The 20619-nt window shown below is 41.4% G+C and overlaps 1 protein-coding gene across 7 annotated transcripts in view; it reads right to left on the bottom strand.

Moving 5' to 3' along the window:
- Positions 1–20619, bottom strand: part of MAP7 (microtubule associated protein 7) — a 121223-nt gene that overhangs the window by 55413 nt on the left and 45191 nt on the right. The window lies entirely within an intron of this gene.

The following is a 20619-nucleotide window of genomic DNA, read 5'->3' as shown; positions in this document are numbered from 1 at the left end:
TTCTCAGGTTACTAATCTTCGTTTCCACCAGTTCCACTATAGGAGTGTTTGAGTCCAGAAAACAGCAATCTGGGAAGACTCTAAAGACAAATAGTAAGAATTCTAAGAACCCTTCCACAAATAGCTAGAAAGTTTTTGTGAGCAAGGATAAAGAGACAGTTGTATCAATAAAGCTTAGGGGAGGGGGAAAAAAAAAAAAAAAAAACCAACACACATGCCACAATTCATTTAAATTAAAATATCACTAGACATTAAAGTCGGGAAAAAAATAATACTCCAGCTTTAAACAGGCATTATTGTATTAGACCCACTTTAGAAAACATACTTTTAAAAGTTTTTTTTCAGAAGGCTGCAAGCAATTTCTTACGCTTGTCAGCTTTAACAATACACACTCAAGCCTTAGTGCCTCAGTGAGTTCATTCCTTTCATTGCCTGACAAAAGTCTTTGTTTCCCCCCCTTTTTCCCTTCCATAGGCATGTTCCAGGATGAACATAAAGGATAGAAGGTAGCAGAAGGAGCCTATGTGACACTTACTGTAGTCCCTTTTTGCAGGGAGGAAGCAGGTGAGTGAAATAGAAAATCGCATTGATCAAATGTTTAGTGCTCATAAGCAAAGTTTTGCTGAGAGCATTGTTCAAAAATCACATCATCTCAGCACAAAAAAAAAAAAAAAATCATGTGGGAAATTTTAAATAATTGTCAAAAAACACACTCCCCTCCCTGACGACTGTATTGATCACTCTTGTGATCAATAGAAGAAACTACTGTTGAACCTAACAAATATTGATTCCAAATCACAATAAGAATTGTCACACCTTAAAGGCAGCCCTATAAAAGATTTTAGTATTTTGCCATTTTAAAGGCCTCATACAAAGGATTAGTTTCCTCTATAGGTAGATGGACTGATTTTTGGCAAGATAGTCTGAGCAACACTGAACACTTGAACCTCCAGGCTTTGTAGAATCTATCATTATCAGTGTTCCAAATGGGTAATACTAAGCCTGGAAAAAAGTGTTTTATTCACCAGAGTAAGTGCATTTAAACTCTTTATATCTTACAAGCTCTTTATATCTTACTACTACCTTAACTGGCGGGGGGAGCCAGGGGGCAGGTAGAACAGAATTTCCTCCTGCCTGAATTAGCCATTTAGAACTTTCTCAGAAAAATTCCTGCTGTAATGCATGGGGAACCTACATCATGATTCCCATCAGCCTGGCCTGGGACATCACATAGAAGAGGAAACTGTTATAAAAGTGTAAGAAATAGTTTCTGAGCATTAGTGAGAGCACTGATGTTCCGATAGCTTCAGCAGAAGTTTCTTTGCATATCTTATACAGTGCACGTGCATTATTTTCTTCAAGCATTGCACCATGGGATTATGCAATGGATTTAAATGTCATCCAGATAATATGCTTGTAACAGAGCCTAGGTACAAAAAGTAATACTTTCTTCCATATTTCCTCTTGTCTGACATCTCCTTGGAATATTTTGTTTGAATACACATTCATATGACCACCCATATAACAAGTGATGGAGAAAAGAACAGATGGCACAATCATGAGTTTTAATGATGCTGGGTATCAAATAAGAATTGGCACAAGTATCTAGTGTAGGTGTGCTCCCACATAAAACACCTCTTGCTCTAAGATACAAACAGATTAATCAGACAACTAAACATCTAAAATCCAAACCTAAATATTGACAATACTGGTTCCAGCAAGACTCAATAACCTAACACATGCCAGAAGAGACATCATTCAACTACCTAAAACTTGCTCTGCTGCTTATCTTGAACCGCTATCTTTACATGGAAGGAATAAAAGTTGCATAAAGAAGTGTTAGAAATGAGAGGATATTTTTCTGTGAAGCATTCTGGAAACTCAAAAGGCTGAAGACAGCCTGGGTAAGAGTGTAGATATATTGGGGAAGACAAACACAGAATCAGAGTTGTTGAGGCTGGAAGGGATCTCTGGAGATCATCTAGTTCATCACCTCTGCTCAAAGTTGGGTTGCCTTGAGCAGGCCATGCCCGCTTGGGTTTTCAATATCTCTAAGGATGGAGACTCCACAACTGCTCTGAGCCACCTGTGCCAGTCTTTGACCACTCTTCACAGTGGACAAGTTGTTCTTATGTCGGAACAGTAGTTTCTGTACTGCAGTTTTGTGCCCATCATCTCCTGTGTTGTCACTGTGTGCTATGAAGAGAAGCCTGGCTCTTTTATTCAACCCCATCAGGTATTTTCTGGTATGTGGTTCTACTGATGGTTGTGGAGTTTTTTTTCTTCTAGTGTTTCTGATGTTGATGAAACACTAAGTGATTTGCCCAGAGCTACACAAGAACCACACTGCCCACCCATCCCAATTGAAAGACAGATCATACAGATAAACACTCCGCCCCAACCTTCCACAGAAAAGCTGTAAAGAGCTGCACCACCCCACCTTCACTTTGCAAGGACCTGTTTCAGTGAATGGTCTTCCAACAGCCATCCACAAATGAATTCTCTGAACCAGGATGCTCTGGTCAGTTATTAAACTTTTCTCTTTGGCCTTCCTCCCCAGGTGAGAATCTAACATCCATCCTGCATAGAAATCATCCACTGACTAAAGCACTGGCAGAATCAAAACCTTGTTTTCTTTCTAAACACATCTATGCAATGTTGTATTATGGTTGGAAGCTCCTCCCCACACCATTTTTTAAAGTTAATAGTAATTTTAAAATTGAGCTGGATTATCCATCTTCAGCTATGCCTGTTAAGTGCTCAGTAACTGGGTAGCAGCTGATGGTGATAGAGGATTGGCCTGATGAAAGGATTGCTCTGAACTTTCTACTTTTATTGACTAAAGCCACATCCCTACTACCATATAATCACAACTGTATGCTCAACATTATCTAGCATGTCATCCAAAGTCACTGATGTAAAAACCTGCAGCAGCTCACTACAGGTTAGCAAAACTCCAGTTTGCCATGAGATGAACTTTGACAAAGCTGCTTCGAATTTACGGAATAATCTGCTCCAGCTGCCAGAAATACAGATTCTGTAAAAAAGTCACATACTTTCTCCCCTTAATTTTCAACCAGTTCTCCCTCCCTCCCTTCACCACACACTTCTCCTCTAGTGTTAGTTACACAGCCTTGCATGAAATACCTAACTGCAACTGTGTAAAGGTAAATTTACCTAAGCAATAAAAGCCCAGACACACATCTATCAGATGATTTTAAGATATGTGCAACCACTAATTGCTTAAAAGGACAGAACAGTGTAGGACTTCAAATTTAAGGCAGCTTTTGGGGATTAAAATACAAGTGTGAAACAATAATGTGAACAATACAGGTTCTTTGTCAATACGAGTTAAATACCTGGGTTAAAATGGACTTTGTGTTGCCTAAATACTTAAGTATATACTTCTATCAAGTACCTAACTGAATCAGAGAAAAAAAAATGGAAAGAATACAGACTAAGTTACCGTATCTTCATTTTGTAATAGTAAATAAAGAAATGTCACATGTGAAATTTTATCACTTTAGGTCATTCACTTGTGAATTTAGAAGAATCAAAGGATCATTTAGGTTGGAAAACACCTTTAGGATCACTGAGTACAACCATTAACCTAGCACTGACAAAACCACCATTAAACCATGCCCTTAAGCACCACATCAGCCCATCTTTTAAATACCTCCAGGGACGGTGATTCAACCACTTCCCTGGGCAGCCTGTTCCCATGTTTGAAAACCCTTTCGGTGAAGAGATTATTCCCAATAGCCATCCTAAACCTCCCCTGGCGCAACTTGAGGCTGTTTCCTCTTGTCCTGTCGCCTGTTACTTGGGAGAAGAGAACGACCCCCACCTCACTACACCCGCCTTTCAGGTAGCTGTAGAGAGCAATAACGTCTCCCCCCTCAGCCTCCTTTTCTCCACGCTAAACCACCCCAGCTCCCTCAGACACTCCTCGTAAGAATTGTGCTCCAGACCCCTCACCAACTTCCTTGCCCTTCTCCAAACACGCTCCAACACCTCAGTGTCTTTCTTGTCATGAGGGGCCCAAAAGGGAACACAGTACTGGAGGTGGGGCCTCACCAGTGCTGAGTACAGGGGGATGATCACTTCCCTAGTCCCGGATGATGTTGGCCTTCTTGGCCACCTGGACACTCTGCTGGCTCATATTCAGCCGGCTGTTGACCAACACCCCCAGGTCCTTTTCCACCAGGCAGCTCTCCAGACTCTCTTCCCCAAGCCTGTTGCTGCATGGGGTTGTTGAGACCCAGGTGTAGGACCCGGCACTTGGCCTTGTTGAACTTCATGCCATTGGCTTCAGCCCATCGATCCAGCCTGTGCAGATCCCTCTGTAGAGCCTTCCTACCCTCAAGCAGATCAATGCTCCCGCTCAACTTGGTGATGCCTGCAGCCTTACTGAGGGTGCACACAATCCCCTCATCCAGGTTGTTGATAAAGATATTAAACAGAACTGGCCCTGTACTCAGCCCTAGGGGACACCATTTGTGACTGGCCGCCAACTGGATTTAACCCCATTCACCACCACTCTTTGGGACCAACCATCCAGACATTTTTTTTTACCCAGCAAAGAGTACACCTGTCCAAGCGATGAGCAGCCAGTTTCTTCCGGAGAATGCTGTGAGAAAGGGTGTTAAAGGCTTTACTGAAGTCCAGGTAAAACAACATCTACAGCCTTTCCCTCATCCACTAAGCAGGTCACCTTGTCACAGAAGGAGATCAGGTTAGTCAAGACGGACCTGCCTTTCATAAACCTAAGAAGTTACATCTGCAAGATAAACTGCAGGACTACATCTCCAAAGCAACACAAAGGGTTCTGCTGCCATCCTGATATGTTCACTACATTTTTGTATTTTGGTCTTTTAAGGATGTAGCATGGTCTATAATAAGACCCTGAATGGGAATCAGAGCTACTTAGCTCCTCTCTCCCAGCTCTGCCGTTACTATATGACACAGTACAAAACAAAAAACTAGACCTCATTTTCTCTGTCTGGAAGGGGAGAAAAAAGGGAGAAAAAAATTCAATATGTACTGCTACCAAATACATATGCATTTGTAAATACTGAGCTGTAAAGTAAAACCAGTTGCAGCAGCACAGAGTTCAGTATTTAAACATTCCAGAGGCAGGGCTGAAAGAAAAGGACGCATAAGGCTGACCCATGCTAGGGAAGATCTCTGTAGGTTTAGCTTTTAATTTTACCTTGAACTAGTAAGTAGTTTTACCTTGCCAGTAAGAAAGTTAACTCTATCCCAGATGAAACCATGACACAAGACAAGTGCAAAACTGGGAGGTTATTCCTCAAAAAGCAGATTTGTGATGAAAATTAATTCTATTTACAAATCTATTATCAGTTACGATATGCCTACGTGTTCACATTCAGACAGGTTCAATCAATGCTTCTATTACCAGGATGAGTACAAGCCCCAGAAAGTTTTTCTACTAAGCAATTTCATACAGGATGACAATTTACCCCATTTCTCATACAGCCATTATAATTACACTCAGTCACTTCCCACAGAGGCTAAGATTCCCTGTCCCAAGTACTTGTACCAAAGCTTACTTTCTAAAAGGGAAAAAACCCCACATTTTATAACAGCAAGAAGTACTTAAAAAAAAGCTGTTCCATGGTCAGTATCAGTCAGACAGACTGTAAGGTTATTAAAAGTCATTTTTTCTAAGGTGTTTCTTTTGAAGTAAAGAAACACCAGCTCTCTCCAGCTTCTCCAAAAAAGGTCTTTGTGAGCAGAAATAAAAATTACTAGCAGTGGGAAGCAAAACAAGTGCAAAGAGAAATTCTATCTTAAAAGATGCAAAGCTGAGGAAAAATCTCATAGGAAACCTTGAAAAAGGAGGAAACTATAAACTTTTAGTGCTTCTTTACCTGCCAGGAAGCTCTGGTCAAAGGAGACTAGCCTGAGAGACTAAGCAAGACAGCACATCTAAGGGGAAAAGCCTGACTGAGACGCCCTGGGAAGGTGCCCTGGAAAACAGGAGGAACATTTGCCCAGACCCTGGAAAAATCACAGAATCCCAAGGAAACACTGAGCTGGGAAGTGTCACACTGGCATTTTGACAGTTTTTTTCAAAAACACAAGAGCTGTGCAGATTACAAGCATTTGCTCTTCAGACCGTGACAAATCAAGTGCGTGTCTGCACAACATGGACCAGCTATCCCCAGTGAGGTGCATGGTAAACCGGAGCCCCCACAGCAAGCCTGGAGACCTGGAAAGATGATGTTAAAGCTCTGTTCAGTTGAGGTAGGACATAATCAGTGGGAGGGGGCGCTTGGGGACCACAAGCAAAAAACGCTTCCTGCAGGGGGGTTGGACTAGATGGCCTTTAAAGGTCCCTTCCAACCCAACAAGTTCTATGATTCTATGGTGCTCGGACCCACGTCAGAGCCCCCACAGGACTGCACCCTAGAAAATATCTGAAAAGGGGAAGTATACAAGGGCTGCACAACTGTGGATGGGAGCACATGCACAGGCAAGCCTAAGGCATGCATGCAGACATCTCCATGTGCCTGACAGTTCAGATACACCTCCGGGTAAAGGGGGCACTGAGCAGCAAAAAGGAAATAGTGCCTTCCAGTTTCTTGTTCTAATTCCACAAGTGAGAGACAGAAGTACTGAAAAACAGCCAGGAGAAAAAAAGAAATAGCTAGAACAGAAGAGGAGGGACTAAGGGAACAAAAATGACAAAAATCTAGCGATTCTGTCCCTGTCACTTGTCAGCTAATCCCCCAGTCAGACTGAACAGCTACTTAACTGTCAAAGAGTGCCAGAGGGTGTGTGTTGGGAGACAGGTAAGGCATCAGAAGTGACAACTGGAACAAACTAGTGCCTCATTCAAAAAGTGTTGCCACTATGTAGCAGAGGAAACCCTGTCTTAAAGTGGGAAATTTAGAACAGAGTTAACTGAGAACTGATATATTCTTTACTCCTTAGCATCCAGTTCCGCTATCACCGATTACTTCCTTGTGAACAGTACTCCAAAAACAAACCAACCCCTCCACTCTTTGGTTCACATGCTTATTTTATATAGCATCTTATGCTTGATATGCACAATGTAAAAAGCATAGTTTGAACTAGTCAGAATTAAGCAGAGAACAGAACCTCCTAGGACTGTATAAGCAAGCATGAAGAAATGGGGCTAGTCTAGGCAGTTTTATCTACCCACCGGGCACAGTGGCTGACTAGCAAGTCAATCAAATCAGAGGTATTGCTCTGCTGGGTGGGCTGAAAAAGTTTATTAGCTTAGATGCAGAATGACATTAAGACCGAAATCCCGAATACCTGACTTGGAATAAGAGTCTAAGCATTCAGCAACTGTCTGTTCTATTCTAAAGCAACAGCATTGAACTTTAAGACTAAAGAGCAAGTTTGGGTGTGAAATTTTCTCTAATGGTAAAATTGAAGGGTTTACCCTACTAACAAATTCATGTGAGCTGTGATCCAGGGGCTGGATACAGGGAAAACAAAGTTCAACACAAATAAAAGTTTTCCCACTGCTTGTAACTTTTGCCTCTTCTTACATCCATAGCTTATGAATAAGACTTTGGCAATATGTACACATGTAAAAGCTACGCCCCATATTTACAGTAAAATATATCTTGCAAATCTTTATAATTTCGTCTTGTTTGCATTATCAATAGTGTCCATACATATACTTAGACAAACAACATAGAATCATAGAATCGCCTAGGTTGGAAGGGACCTTTAAGATCATCAAGTCCAACCATTAACCTAACACTGACAAAACCACCATTAAACCATGCCCTTAAGCACCACATCAGCCCATCTTTTAAATACCTCCAGGGACGGTGATTCAACCACTTCCCTGGGCAGCCTGTTCCCATGTTTGAAAACCCTTTCGGTGAAATAATTATTCCCAATAGCCATCCTAAACCTCCCCTGGCGCAACTTGAGGCTGTTTCCTCTTGTCCTGTCGCCTGTTACTTGGGAGAAGAGACCGACCCCCACCTCACTACACCCGCCTTTCAGGTAGCTGTAGAGAGCAATAACGTCTCCCCCCTCAGCCTCCTTTTCTCCACGCTAAACCACCCCAGCTCCCTCAGACACTCCTCGTAAGAATTGTGCTCCAGACCCCTCACCAACTTCCTTGCCCTTCTCCGAACACGCTCCAACACCTCAGTGTCTTTCTTGTCATGAGGGGCCCAAAAGGGAACACAGTACTGGAGGTGGGGCCTCACCAGTGCTGAGTACAGGGGGATGATCACTTCCCTAGTCCCGGATGATGTTGGCCTTCTTGGCCACCTGGACACTCTGCTGGCTCATATTCAGCCGGCTGTTGACCAACACCCCCAGGTCCTTTTCCACCAGGCAGCTCTCCAGACTCTCTTCCCCAAGCCTGTTGCTGCATGGGGTTGTTGAGACCCAGGTGTAGGACCCGGCACTTGGCCTTGTTGAACTTCATGCCATTGGCCTCAGCCCATCGATCCAGCCTGTGCAGATCCCTCTGTAGAGCCTTCCTACCCTCAAGCAGATCAATGCTCCCGCTCAACTTGGTGATTCCTGCAGCCTTACTGAGGGTGCACACAATCCCCTCATCCAGGTTGTTGATAAAGATATTAAACAGAACTGGCCCTGGACACCACTTGCTACCGGCTGCCAACCGGATTTAACTCCATTCACCACCACTCTTTGGGACCAACCATCCAGACATTTTTTTTTACCCAGCAAAGGGTACACCCGTCCCAGCCACGAGCAGCCAGTTTCTTCTGGAGAATGCTGTGGGAAACGGTGTCAGTTTTATGCTAAGTAATATTTTGTGCTGTTTTTTTGCTCTAGAGTTAAGTACCACATTCATTCCATACTTGCACTCCACACTTAATCTGTCACTTGTGTTTTCAGATTGGAAGCGTGGGAACAATGGACAACAATCTCTCCAGAGATAAATACGTCTGAAAGTCCTATGTCTGGCCAAAAATTACCAAGATGCATGCAGCTCAGCTGAGAGATAAAAAGAAAAAAACCAAGCAGCTGGATGTCTAATATTAAAATCTTCAGAGTAAGTCAGGAAAAAGTTATGTTCCACTCTCCTCTTCAGAAATGTGGGAGGCAATAAGTCTTAAAAGAAAAAACCCACATGTGCACTTGTTAAAGACCATAGCTTTCACAAAATCCATCTGTCAATAACAACTCTGAAACTAACACTCAAGAGGGGCTTGGGAGAAGCAGTCTCACAATCTGTTCTAGCACAGCCGGAGACAATATTTTCTGGCATTGCTGCACTGTACTGGAAGTTGGACTGACCTTGGACAGACCAACTTCCTTACACTGCTGCTTCTACCAGCTGTGTCTGGGCTGAGTCAAGGCTACTCCTTGCTTTCATTTATTCGCTGTGTAAGCACACTCTGGAGCCCTAATCTTGTTCAGGACCTGATGTGCTTTTTTTAATAAGATTGTTATAAAACAGTCCTTTGAGTGTACCAAAACTACCCCGCAACCAGCGCTAGCTTTGCTTTTGTAAGCTCTTATGCACACACATAACAGTTATCAAAGGAAAGTCCTTCAAAATGAGATAGCAAGAAAATTCTTACTTTGAACTAACACGTTACAATACAACCCTGCTGCGAAGCGTGGAGATGGATCAAGCAGAGACACTCAAACACAAAAGCTTGAACACAAAACCAAACCACCTCCTTCTCTCATCACTGAAATTCATTTCTACGTAGTGCTCAGAGCAGTCATGTTAGAGATGTTTACTCTGACACCTGAACCTTGCAGGAACACAGGAACTAAGCATCAGCATTTTATTAATATAAAACATCTCCTCTGCAACAACAATTTCAAACTTCCCTTCCCTGAAGGAAGTAAAAAATGGTGGTTTGTGTGTTGCTGCTGGCCTCCAAAGAGCAAGTAGCCTGCCAGCAGTCAGCTTCTATCCACAGACCATTCTGAAGCAAACTTCATCCCTTAAAAATCTTGTTGCAGGGACCTTTCTGTGCAGTGGATGTGCTGTCCTGGTAGCCAGCAGATGCCCCCTGAGCAGCTGCTGAGGTCAGGCACAAACCAGCACAGTACAAAACCTCTGCTCTCAGTCACTATGGACAAAGAGCTTCCTGACTTCTCCAGGAAGGCTCAGGGACTAATTCAGTGCTGGGGCTGAGCTCAGAAATCAAGATTTTTTTTTAGCACAACAGGGTGGGAAAGCAAGGAAAACATCTGGGGATGGGAGGACTGCAGGACAGAGATAGGTTGTGGGAGGGACAAGGAGAGGATTCAGATAGGATCTCTTAGCCTTTGGAGACATAAATTTCACTTTTTTTTCCCCCTCCAGTCTTCAGGATTCAGATAAGAAGGGAGGCCTGCATGACATTAATGTGCATTTTGGAGCAACTTGGTCACAAGAGATGTGTGCTTTTTAGGGAAGGGGGGAAGCAAGACACTGACAGTGCACTAGCTTTATTTCAGGTTAATCCTTTTGGGGAAGAGCATGCAGGTAGGAACAGAACTGAAGCATCAGGATGGAAAGCCTATGCTGTGCACACTTACTGTCAAACACCCTCCCCTCCACCCAGAAAAACCCAAGCCCTCTTAAAAGCCCTGGTTTAAATGGTTCATAAAAAGACACTGGAAAGATTTTCCTAACAGAGCTACCACTTTGGAAGAAAAACAGAGGCACATCCAAACCAATACCCTCAGGCTTCTTAAACGCTTCGGAAAACTGATAGCAGAACAGGTATGGTTATGCCATTAGAGCTCCGATCAAAACCCTTTTGTAACAAGACGTTCTAATTAGAAACACTAATAAAATTATTTAAAAGAGATTTACAAAGTTCTGCCCAATACTATATCAGTGAGGCAGTAAGAATGGCAATGCACATGAATTCCCTAAAAGGCTTAGATCTACTGAACTCTAGTGATTTAAAACCAAGATCTAGATTTCCATTTTAAAAGAATAGAGAGGTATGCCTAATTTTGGTTAGACGTCAACAACCTAGATTCTCTTGTTAAGGGAAGTAGGTCAAAGGAACTGTTGAGGGAACTAGGGTGAAGCAAAGAGTACTTGCAGACTATAGACCGGTTTGCCATTTTTAGTACAGGTAATAGAAGTCTTCGCAATTTCAGATATAAACTTTTTGAAATTTCCATCTTTAGCAAATGTAAAATGCTTATTCTTTTAAAGTCTAAATAGCAGTACTTACAGAGTACATTTGCAAGTTAGAGTTTTGATGCACAAGAGTGACAGGGTATCTGTGTTTCGTTTCTAGTCACTGAAACAGTAAAGCAAAGAAAAATTCCTGTCTTATTTAAACACACCCATGAATTAATTTTTCATTAAAATATTTTAAATTCTTAGAAGCTTGAACCTGAAGTACATATTTTCACACTTCCAACACCGTGGAACTTAAAGGTCTAGTTTGCAAATATAAATACATTAAGAGACACCAATTAAGAGACCATCCCAGTTCTTTCTGGTCTGGCACTTATCACACAAGTCTACCACCAGACTTGCCATACAAAGCACTGTTACTGATGTTCTTCATCTCTGGTGTCCTGTGTGAGCTAAGTAGTAACGAAAACTCACCAGCATTAGTGTTTAATACTCATGGAATAGTATAGAAGTTACCATTGTTTTCATCATATTGCAGACTAGGAAGATAAACAGATGATTTAAAATTGCCACAGCTAATTCAGCACTAAACTGTAAAACACTAAAAACAGAAGCATAACTAGATTTCTTTGGAAACAATCCACAGACATAAAACTGGATGACGCAAATAACTACAAGGGCCACTTTTTTTTTTAGATTAAAATTGTGTAACTACTCTATTGGGAGATGCATATTTATAAAAGATTACTTTTGGCTGACGATGCTGGCTTTAAAACACATTGCATCCTAAAATATTAAATAAAGTAGGAGAACATTCCAAATTGAATGCCTTTGTAGGGACAGCCCTTCTGCTGCTTAGAGTCTCTTAAAGATGATAAAAGAAACACAATAACTGTAACAGCATTTACAAAAAAAAAAGCTGACACATTATTTCCTCTGGATAATTATATTGCATCATTACACTGCAATATAAAACAACGATGTTGACATAAAAGGACCACTGGAAAAAAGATCCTTGTTATGTGCTGAAAAAGCCTGTGATATGAAGCAGTGGTTCTGCATCTTATCAGGCAGCTGGCAAGCTCTGCCAGATACAGATAAGAAACACAAAAAGAAGCTTTTTAATTACATTTCACCAAAATAAAAGCTAAAATGCTACCACCTGAGGGCATGCATGGCAACGTCACCTCCCGACTCCACACATTTTGTGCTGTGCAACCTGTCTTAGGCCGTGTGCTCCTCAAACACCAAGACTGGGCAATATGCAACCTGCAGTGATTTATTTGTGAGCCCATTGCTCAAGGGCGAAACACTTTCAGTGAAGGTGCAAGAGTACCACCTGCCTCTCCTCCTCAGACTTCTGACTGCTGCAGGCATTTGTGACCACAATATCAGACAGATCCTCGTATCCAGGATCTGTGTCAGTGTATTGTTGTAATAGTTGTACATAGAAGTTCACCTCAAAGATTATGAAATGGAGCACCTGTACATTTTTCTAGATGAAAAACATTTCTGGACTTCAACTAGAGACCTTGCTCCAAACTATGATGTAATTCCTGTAAGTATTTCCAAGTCACGATGATGCTTACACCTACCACTGAGGACTGGATAATTAGGCACAGACTAGCCTGCGTTCAGTATCACACTGATCCCAAGGTCAGATCACTTGAGCTGGGGAGAGCAACTTGAGTATTCATTATTTGATGTCCTTGTTCAGAGGGCACAACGATCAAAGCATATTGCAGCCTTTGAGTTCTAGAAAAACACAGATAGCAACTCCAGTAAAGTAAATATGGGGATGGAGAGAAGGGGAAAATGAATACTCTGCTATACATTGCTCTATTAAGCAATTTGATCTTGAGATCTTAACATTCTTAAAAACAAAGCAATCTCTTTGGTCTCAGCTTTGCAGTAAGAGAAGGTCATGTTCCCCCCCCCGCCCCCCGACAAAAAAAATAAAACAAAACATTCTTTTGATGCAATATGTATTTTTAACTAAAATTAATATTTCATAAAATGAGCAATATCTACTGATTAATTCAGGAGACTCCCACAAGCTCGTGGACCAACACAGTGCTTTCTTCCTGCCATCCCACTGACATTCACAAGCCATCACATCCCTGCTGAGCTCAGCGCATACCCATGCTTTCCTCTGTGCTTTCAACTCTTCCCAAATTTGTTCAGGCTGCACTAGTCTGACAGGACTTAATGCCACGTCCACCGAGGTTCATAGCTACCATCCCAGTGACTTCACGTTTAAGACAGAGAACAGGCCTGTAACAGTGCTACTTCTGCCATGGCAACATACTGATCACTCAAAAGCAAAGCACAACTGTTTTTCTGCCTCATTAGTCTCTTTCTATAGAAACAGAGTCATCCTGTTGCCATATGGGGACATCCCCATATGCGCATACCACGTTCAGGTGCAGGTGCCCTAGGTAAGAACAAACACTTGTTATCTTTACTGACATCTCAGTCTGCTGAGCTTTGCTCTTGACAGGTGAGGTTTAGACCATGGAAGCCAGATGAGTCTTTGGAACCGCTTTTTCTCTCTATACGGAGTAAATTCAGATAGGTACAGGCTTTCTGGACATTATATAGAAGAGACAGATTTCAGCAGCTTATTTTTCTGCTTTAATAATCCTTCTCTGCTGTGTGTATAACTGCAGGGATACTCTGAATTCTAGGGTGTTTCTAGCATTCTCCCCCGTGCCCCAAGAAGGGCTGCAAGAGTTTTAAAGAGGCAAAAAAACATGCAAAAGTGAAGTGATATGAACTTCGTAAGCAGAAGAAAGCTCAAAAATAGGACTATTCCCCCTCAAAGCCTTCTTTCTAGGTAAGTTACTCTGCACTGTCACCTTACATAACTATTCAAGTGAGACCTACAACACAGCTCTCCCACTGCATTACTTTCAGGACACTGACCAACTCCTTGACCTTCTCATTACCCCCAACCACTTTCTTTCCACAGAGCTTCTACCAGTAACACAGCAGCTCTCACTGGAGTCCAAGTTACTAGCCTGCCACATGAAGGACAATTCCCTCACTTCCCATCCCTGTTAAAAGACACCTACAATAAAGCTTAAGAGATTTCCATTATCCAAGATTTCTGCTTTCAATTACTTTAAACTCAGCATCTCTGTATCAACTGAACTAAGTGGACTCCTGGCCTTCATCCCATAATTGCTTTAAACCATCTTCAGTCTCATCCTATTGCTTCAATGAAGAAAACTGGGTTGCAAAAGAAATTCTGCTGAATTACTTTATTTGTAATATAAGTAAATAATTACTTATTTACTTAATAAATGGGGGCCCATCGCAAGAAGAGAAATAGGATAACTTCAACCTAGCCTATAGATTTAGCAGCTATTTTCATCCTAGTCAGCAATAGGAGAAATACATTTGCAAAAACAAACAAGTGACTTAAGACTGAGATTGCCCTGCACAGGCCCTGACAACTGCCTTTAGTGAGATCTTATCAAATATTTTACCAAAGAATCAGTAAAAATAAGGATGTTCAAAACACAAGAAGGGAGGATGTGGGGGGAAAAAAAAGCAGTAGTACTGTTTAACACTAACAGTCTATGCAAAGGAGCATGGGGTAAAATTGACTACAATTGGCTATAGAAGCTGCAGAGATTTCTGCAAGATGCAGCTTCTTAAATAATGAAGTACCATGACCTTGTTTGCTGAGGAAAGAGTTCATTACCGTGTGGATTTCATTCTCCTGCCTCAGCACCCGAAGCTAACTGAATGTAGGAGATCCTTGTCCACACCAGACTCCAAACACAGGAGCTCATCTTGGCTGAAAAGCCAAATTAAACATTATGCTGAGATAGCTGCGCTGCTCCTGGCACCTAATTATCTTCACACAATACCACATTAGGCCACTTAGATTTATGCCTGGGACATCTGCTGGGATTTCTCTTCCAGAGAGGGGTAAATTCTAGACCACCTGCAGCTTAGTGGGACCAATACAAGTAATGTAGGTAATTGTTTCACTGCTGCAGGGTTTCCTGGGCGAAGCTCTGCAGCTCACAAATTTTGCAGAGATGTTCAGAGTCCTCCTTCCAGCCTTAGAAGCATAAAACATGAATAATGCCTGCCAGTCGCTATAGCAACAACAACCTCTCAACTAAAGTCAGCAGGAAGATTCAGAGAAGCCATGCTTTGTTTATATAACCTACTCTGTGCAGACAATTATTTCTGAAACAGTTAAAACTACAAAGACTGTATGCTGTTATTTAGCAGTTAAGTTCCTGGATGCACACATTCAAGCCATTACTCTAATCGAGAGTACACTTGCCTGAGGAAAACAAGCAGTTTTCTGCTAGCCTGCCTCTACCTCGCTAGAAGGGATGCTGTAACTACTTAGAGCAAGTGCAACACTCCATTTTCTAATTCTTCTCCCATTCTTCATATAAAAGATATATCCTATTACTGTAAACTAAATAAAACAAGCATTTAATGTGGTGCAAAGTACATATATTCAGAAAGAGTGAAGCAAAAAGGAATGTTTCCTACCATTGCTGGGCAGGGAACAAAGCTGAAACACTGACTTAAGAAAATATATTTCTGTTGCATGACTTATCCTTAATTACTTCAATCACTGTAAAAAATAAAAACCGTGCCAGGACGACACTGTCATATTCAAGGAGGCACAAGACAAATAGTTACTACCAGCCAAGAGCTCAACTAAATTCTCAAGACACCATTTATTGGAAAACTTATGTTTCAAAGTGAACATCACAGGAAACTCGAAAATGCTATTTTCAATTCAGGGACCAGTTCTTTACTGATATCCAGCTGCCAGGAAACAGGACTTCCTGGCGAGTAAGGTATTGCTTGGTATAAGGGCAGCAGACCCTAACAGCTAATTACAACACTGCATATGCAGAACTGAGGCTGCACAAACAACCTTAATTATTTCTGAGTTCCATATCTTTAGAAAAACTATATAAATGACTATGTGTTTAGAAAGGCAAAGTTATATATTTGAACAGGAAGGTACTCACATACAATCTTTAAATAACACCAACATTCACTTTTAAAGTCTCTTTAATATGAATACATCAAATGGTTACTAGAGCTCTTTGGCCTTCATTTTATAAGAATAATTCATCAGTTCAGGTACACAAGCAAAACCAAAGTATATTTTTTTCCCTAGGGATCTTAGGCTGAGTGTCATACCACTAAAATGGGGAGCTTATCTCTATAGGCTGCCAGCCCTCCACTCTTCCATCCCCCCACCACCATGTGCATAAGCTTTTAAGAAAAGCAAACCTTCTTTCTCTATAGAATCTCCATGGGCAGTTGATTTCTCTTAGGCACAGCCACAGACTACTCTACTGTAAGCACAAACATTTGCCCTATGTCCAGTACTATGGCAACTCTTTATACATCATAAAAAACATAAATCATTCCAAGTCCATGCAGGTTTTCATTTAGTTCCTCAAGCATTGATGTCGTTGGCTTTCCAAGCACTTGCTTGTTAGCTCTCTTGGTGATTGCATTGCCTGACTGCCATAACTCGCAGCTCTTAGCCTTTGGAGACATAAATTTCACATTTTTTTCCTCTCCAGTCTTCAGGGAAACCTTTTGTTTCTGACTAACTTTTATTTTAAGCAAGTTCCATGATTTCAAAACCAGTCTGAGAGGATCCAGTTGTATTCAGGTTTTAACCCCTGAAAATTAAGTCTTCTAGAGAAATAACGTAAGTAACAACAGGTTGCTACAGAAAATGAATCAAAAATAACATTTCTTAGTCTACTTTTCTAACAGGAGCAACAAAAATCTTACCTTACCTCATCCCATTGCTTTCATAGTCTGATATACATAGGTAGTCTGTCTATCCACCAAATCAAACAGGGTGTTAAAAAACCCCTGTTATTGGCATTGCATTTGGTGCCTTGGTTACCTGAGGAAAATCCACCATGATGCTGGTTGGATTGTGTCTAACAGACAGAACAAAGAATAGGATAAGCGTTAAACACTTTGCTTTGTTCCTTATCATTTTCTACGTTTTTTATTCTATTTTTTAAATGTTTTATAAGGATGACATGACAGAACATGTAATGTAAAACATCTGACTATGCACTGCATCATGTCATAATCAAAATAAAGCTATTTATTCTTATTCAAGAATAAAAACCAAACCTCTAAGTTATTTTAAGCCAAAACCCTTAAATGTTCAGTATTTTGCAACAAATGCCTCTCACTGTTGATACAATGATTTGTGCAAGTCTTAGTATTTGGACTAATGTTTCTAGTAACTGAACTACAAACTGTTTCAAATCCCAGAAAGTTTTTAGACACTGACCTAGAAAAAAGTTGCAGTGAAGTTTCCACTAGGTTGTATCTTTACAACTTTAGGTATGCAGTACTGCTGAGGCAGATCAAAGCCTCACTGTTGTTTAGACTTGCTAATGAGAGGGCTATTAACTTCCAAGAGCACAATCGCATGCTTAATTATTTGATAGTATGTACATGCATAGGTTATGTTGAACCAAGTTGCATGGGCAAGTTTCACTCTGAGATTTCCTAACTTTTCAGTACTTGAACTTGGAACCTTAAAAGTTAACAAGAAGCTTGCATTATGTCCTGACATGTACCAGTCATCACCTAAAACTAAAAAACATACAAGCATAAAAAATAGGTAACTTTACACACCACCACCATCCCTCACCCACCAACCCCCCATTATTAAATCAGTTCAAAAAATCTGGGTGCTGTATTCTCTGGGATAACAGAATTGATTTGGCAAACTTACCACCCTGCTACTAGATGGGGAGAACAATGTGTTTTGCCAATATTTTCCATTCCTTTCCACCAGCTGCACTCCCGTTCCTCTTTTCCCTATTGAATCGCATCCTTTGCTCCTTTCCTGATCTTACATCCCCCTCCGCAACTCCTCAGGCACTGCCTCAGCCTCCTTCTCTTGTTCCTGAACCTGCTTACCCTGCAACTCTCTTCTCTTGCCTTTCTACTTTTTACCCTTGTAGTTTTCTGGCCAGCATTGTTCCAACCCAAATGCCACCTCCTCCCCCCCACATCTCTCTAGTGGCATCAGGTCACTTTTCCTGCACTCCCAGCAGCAGGTACCTGGGCAGCACAGGAGGAGCGGACACCTCTATGCCAGCAGTCGATGTGCCTGGTGCCAAAGCAGCCTGCAGAGACTGGAAGCAGCCAGGGAAAGAAAGTCCCGCTCAGCCCCGGGAGCTCCAGGGAGGAGCGTGCTCATTCATTCCACAGGGATGGCAAATCACGCAAACGCTGATGAGCCCGAAGTGACTGAGAGGAAAGGCTGCTGCCTCAGTTCAGCCAAAAAACCTGGATAGAAATATAGCACTCCAATGCTGACTGCATCCCCGTCAGGCATGAGCTGTCACTATTTTATGCGGCTAATTTGGATGGCTGTTCATAGGAAGAGGATGAGGTGTAGCTCTAAAACCAAATTCATACCATTCTCAGTTTCAAATCTTTCCTTTAAAGCATAGTGGTCTTAAGCCATCCTTATGAGACTGAAATTATGGGTTTTTTTTTTCAAGGTGCAAAAGTCCCCATTACTCCCCATGTCTCATTCTTCAGCAATTGGTCCATTTGCTGAAGATGAACAAAATAAAAAAAGAAGGGAGAGAACCTGGCAAAAGAGAAGCAGAGGCCAAACCATTTAAATCTAGCAAAGTTATAAAGAGACTGAAACAAGGCTTTTTTAATGGGAAATGTTATGCAACCTTAATTATTTGCCATCTGCCTTGTAAAATTCAAATCAAGCGTGAGAAGGATAAAATTCTCACTTGGGGTTATTTTATTATGCAAAACATTTTGGTTTTACAACAACATCACTGAAATGCTTCATGGAATTACAGCTCTCTAATTCAGTGGCTTCCTCTTTATTGTGGATGGAGAAAAAGAATTTACACCTCTAAGCCACATACTTCATTGTAGCAACCTAACAATGACAGACTGGTATCAACAAAAAATGAAACAAATACCACTCTCTATGATAGCAGAACTAAACATTTAATTTCATGAAGGGTGTTTGAATTCACCCCCCGAAGCAATGAGAACACGTTAGCGATATTTTACCTAGTAGTTGGGTCCCTGCCTTTAAAGTTTTAAATGTTTCACACGGATTGCTAGACTAAAATATAGTATACCATGTATAACTCTAGAACTTTTTATAGAACATGTTCTTGGTGCCGATTCTTTTGTTTGGTCAACCAAAATAGAGAAAAACTGGACTGTCAAGTGTGTTTGTTGCATGTGACTTAACTATGTCACTGCAATAATTCAAAATCCAACCTATTGCTCTGTAATGTACACTAAATATTCCACTTCAACACAGAAAAAAAACCAAGCATCATATAAAAATATATACATTACATAAATGGTGCAAAAAAGAGAAGAGGGATGAACAACATAATGTTGAAATCATAGTATCTGACTTCACACAATAATGCATCGTTTGCCATGTTTGAGTCATATTTCTGAGAAAACAGGCAGCCTGTGCCAATGCCTGGTAGCCAGTGGTAACAGGTCAAGTAACTTCAGAGAAGGTGACCAGGCTTCCCCTCTTTGTCCTTAATATGGGAGGTGGGGATGGAAAAGTGCTCAAGACTGTTTCACCTTCAGGCAAGTCCTTCCAGCACTGTCCTCCAGCCCCACCTTTTGCTCACAGAGACTGAGGTGGAGATGCTGGTTGCCAGAGTCATTACTTAATGACAATACATTTCTTGCATGCAACCTCCAAATGGAACTGTCTCCATACCAATAATGCAGTGGTTCTCACAAATTACGTTCAGTATCCCCACACAGACAATTTCCCTGTTTGACTAAATACTTTAAAGTTTTTGCTCATGTGGGAGACAGACACCAGGTCTGGTTACACAGAACTCAGGGCCACATAAATCAGTTACTGCTGGCATCAGGACAGGTACTAACTGCTTCCTGGGTTCCCTGTATTGCACCGGTGGAAATTATTTTTAAGGATGCAAATGGCCTTACCAACAAGGCTATTCTTTGAGCCTTGCCCTTTTGATTGCCATTCCACAGAGAGACAGAGTCTCATCGAGCCTGCTTAAATCCTTCATAAAAGTATTTTCTATCACAAAGGGCTATAATACAGACTCAAAATGACCAACTCATTGAGATTAAACACTAGCAGACTCCCACTAGAATCTCAGGCAAGGCTCCTGTAATTAATGGACTCTCACCAGTTTTAAACAGCTCCAGATCAAGGTATTAGTGCTTTCCATCATTCTTCCAGTCTTCCACAATAAACCAAAGCTAGAATAATTTTCTATGCTGTTTCACTTGAGAGCAGAGCATTACTTCCTCCCAATCATGCTCCATAAATCTACTTACGCAGTCCCTGTCTTCCAGATGACCACCAGGTTGTAGTTGCTCATATCCTATCGTTCAGTCAAACTCCCATTTCTGTATGCATATCCGTTGCACTATCCAACCAGACTTGAACACTTGTGCTGCGAGTAAAAAAATTATTTCTTCCAGAGCAGACATCCTAT

The sequence above is a fragment of the Rissa tridactyla genome, chromosome 3, assembly GCF_028500815.1.
Source record: "Rissa tridactyla isolate bRisTri1 chromosome 3, bRisTri1.patW.cur.20221130, whole genome shotgun sequence".
Lineage (NCBI taxonomy): Eukaryota > Metazoa > Chordata > Aves > Charadriiformes > Laridae > Rissa > Rissa tridactyla.
Note: the sequence above shows the minus strand (reverse complement) of the source record. Positions and strands in the feature narration are given on the sequence as shown.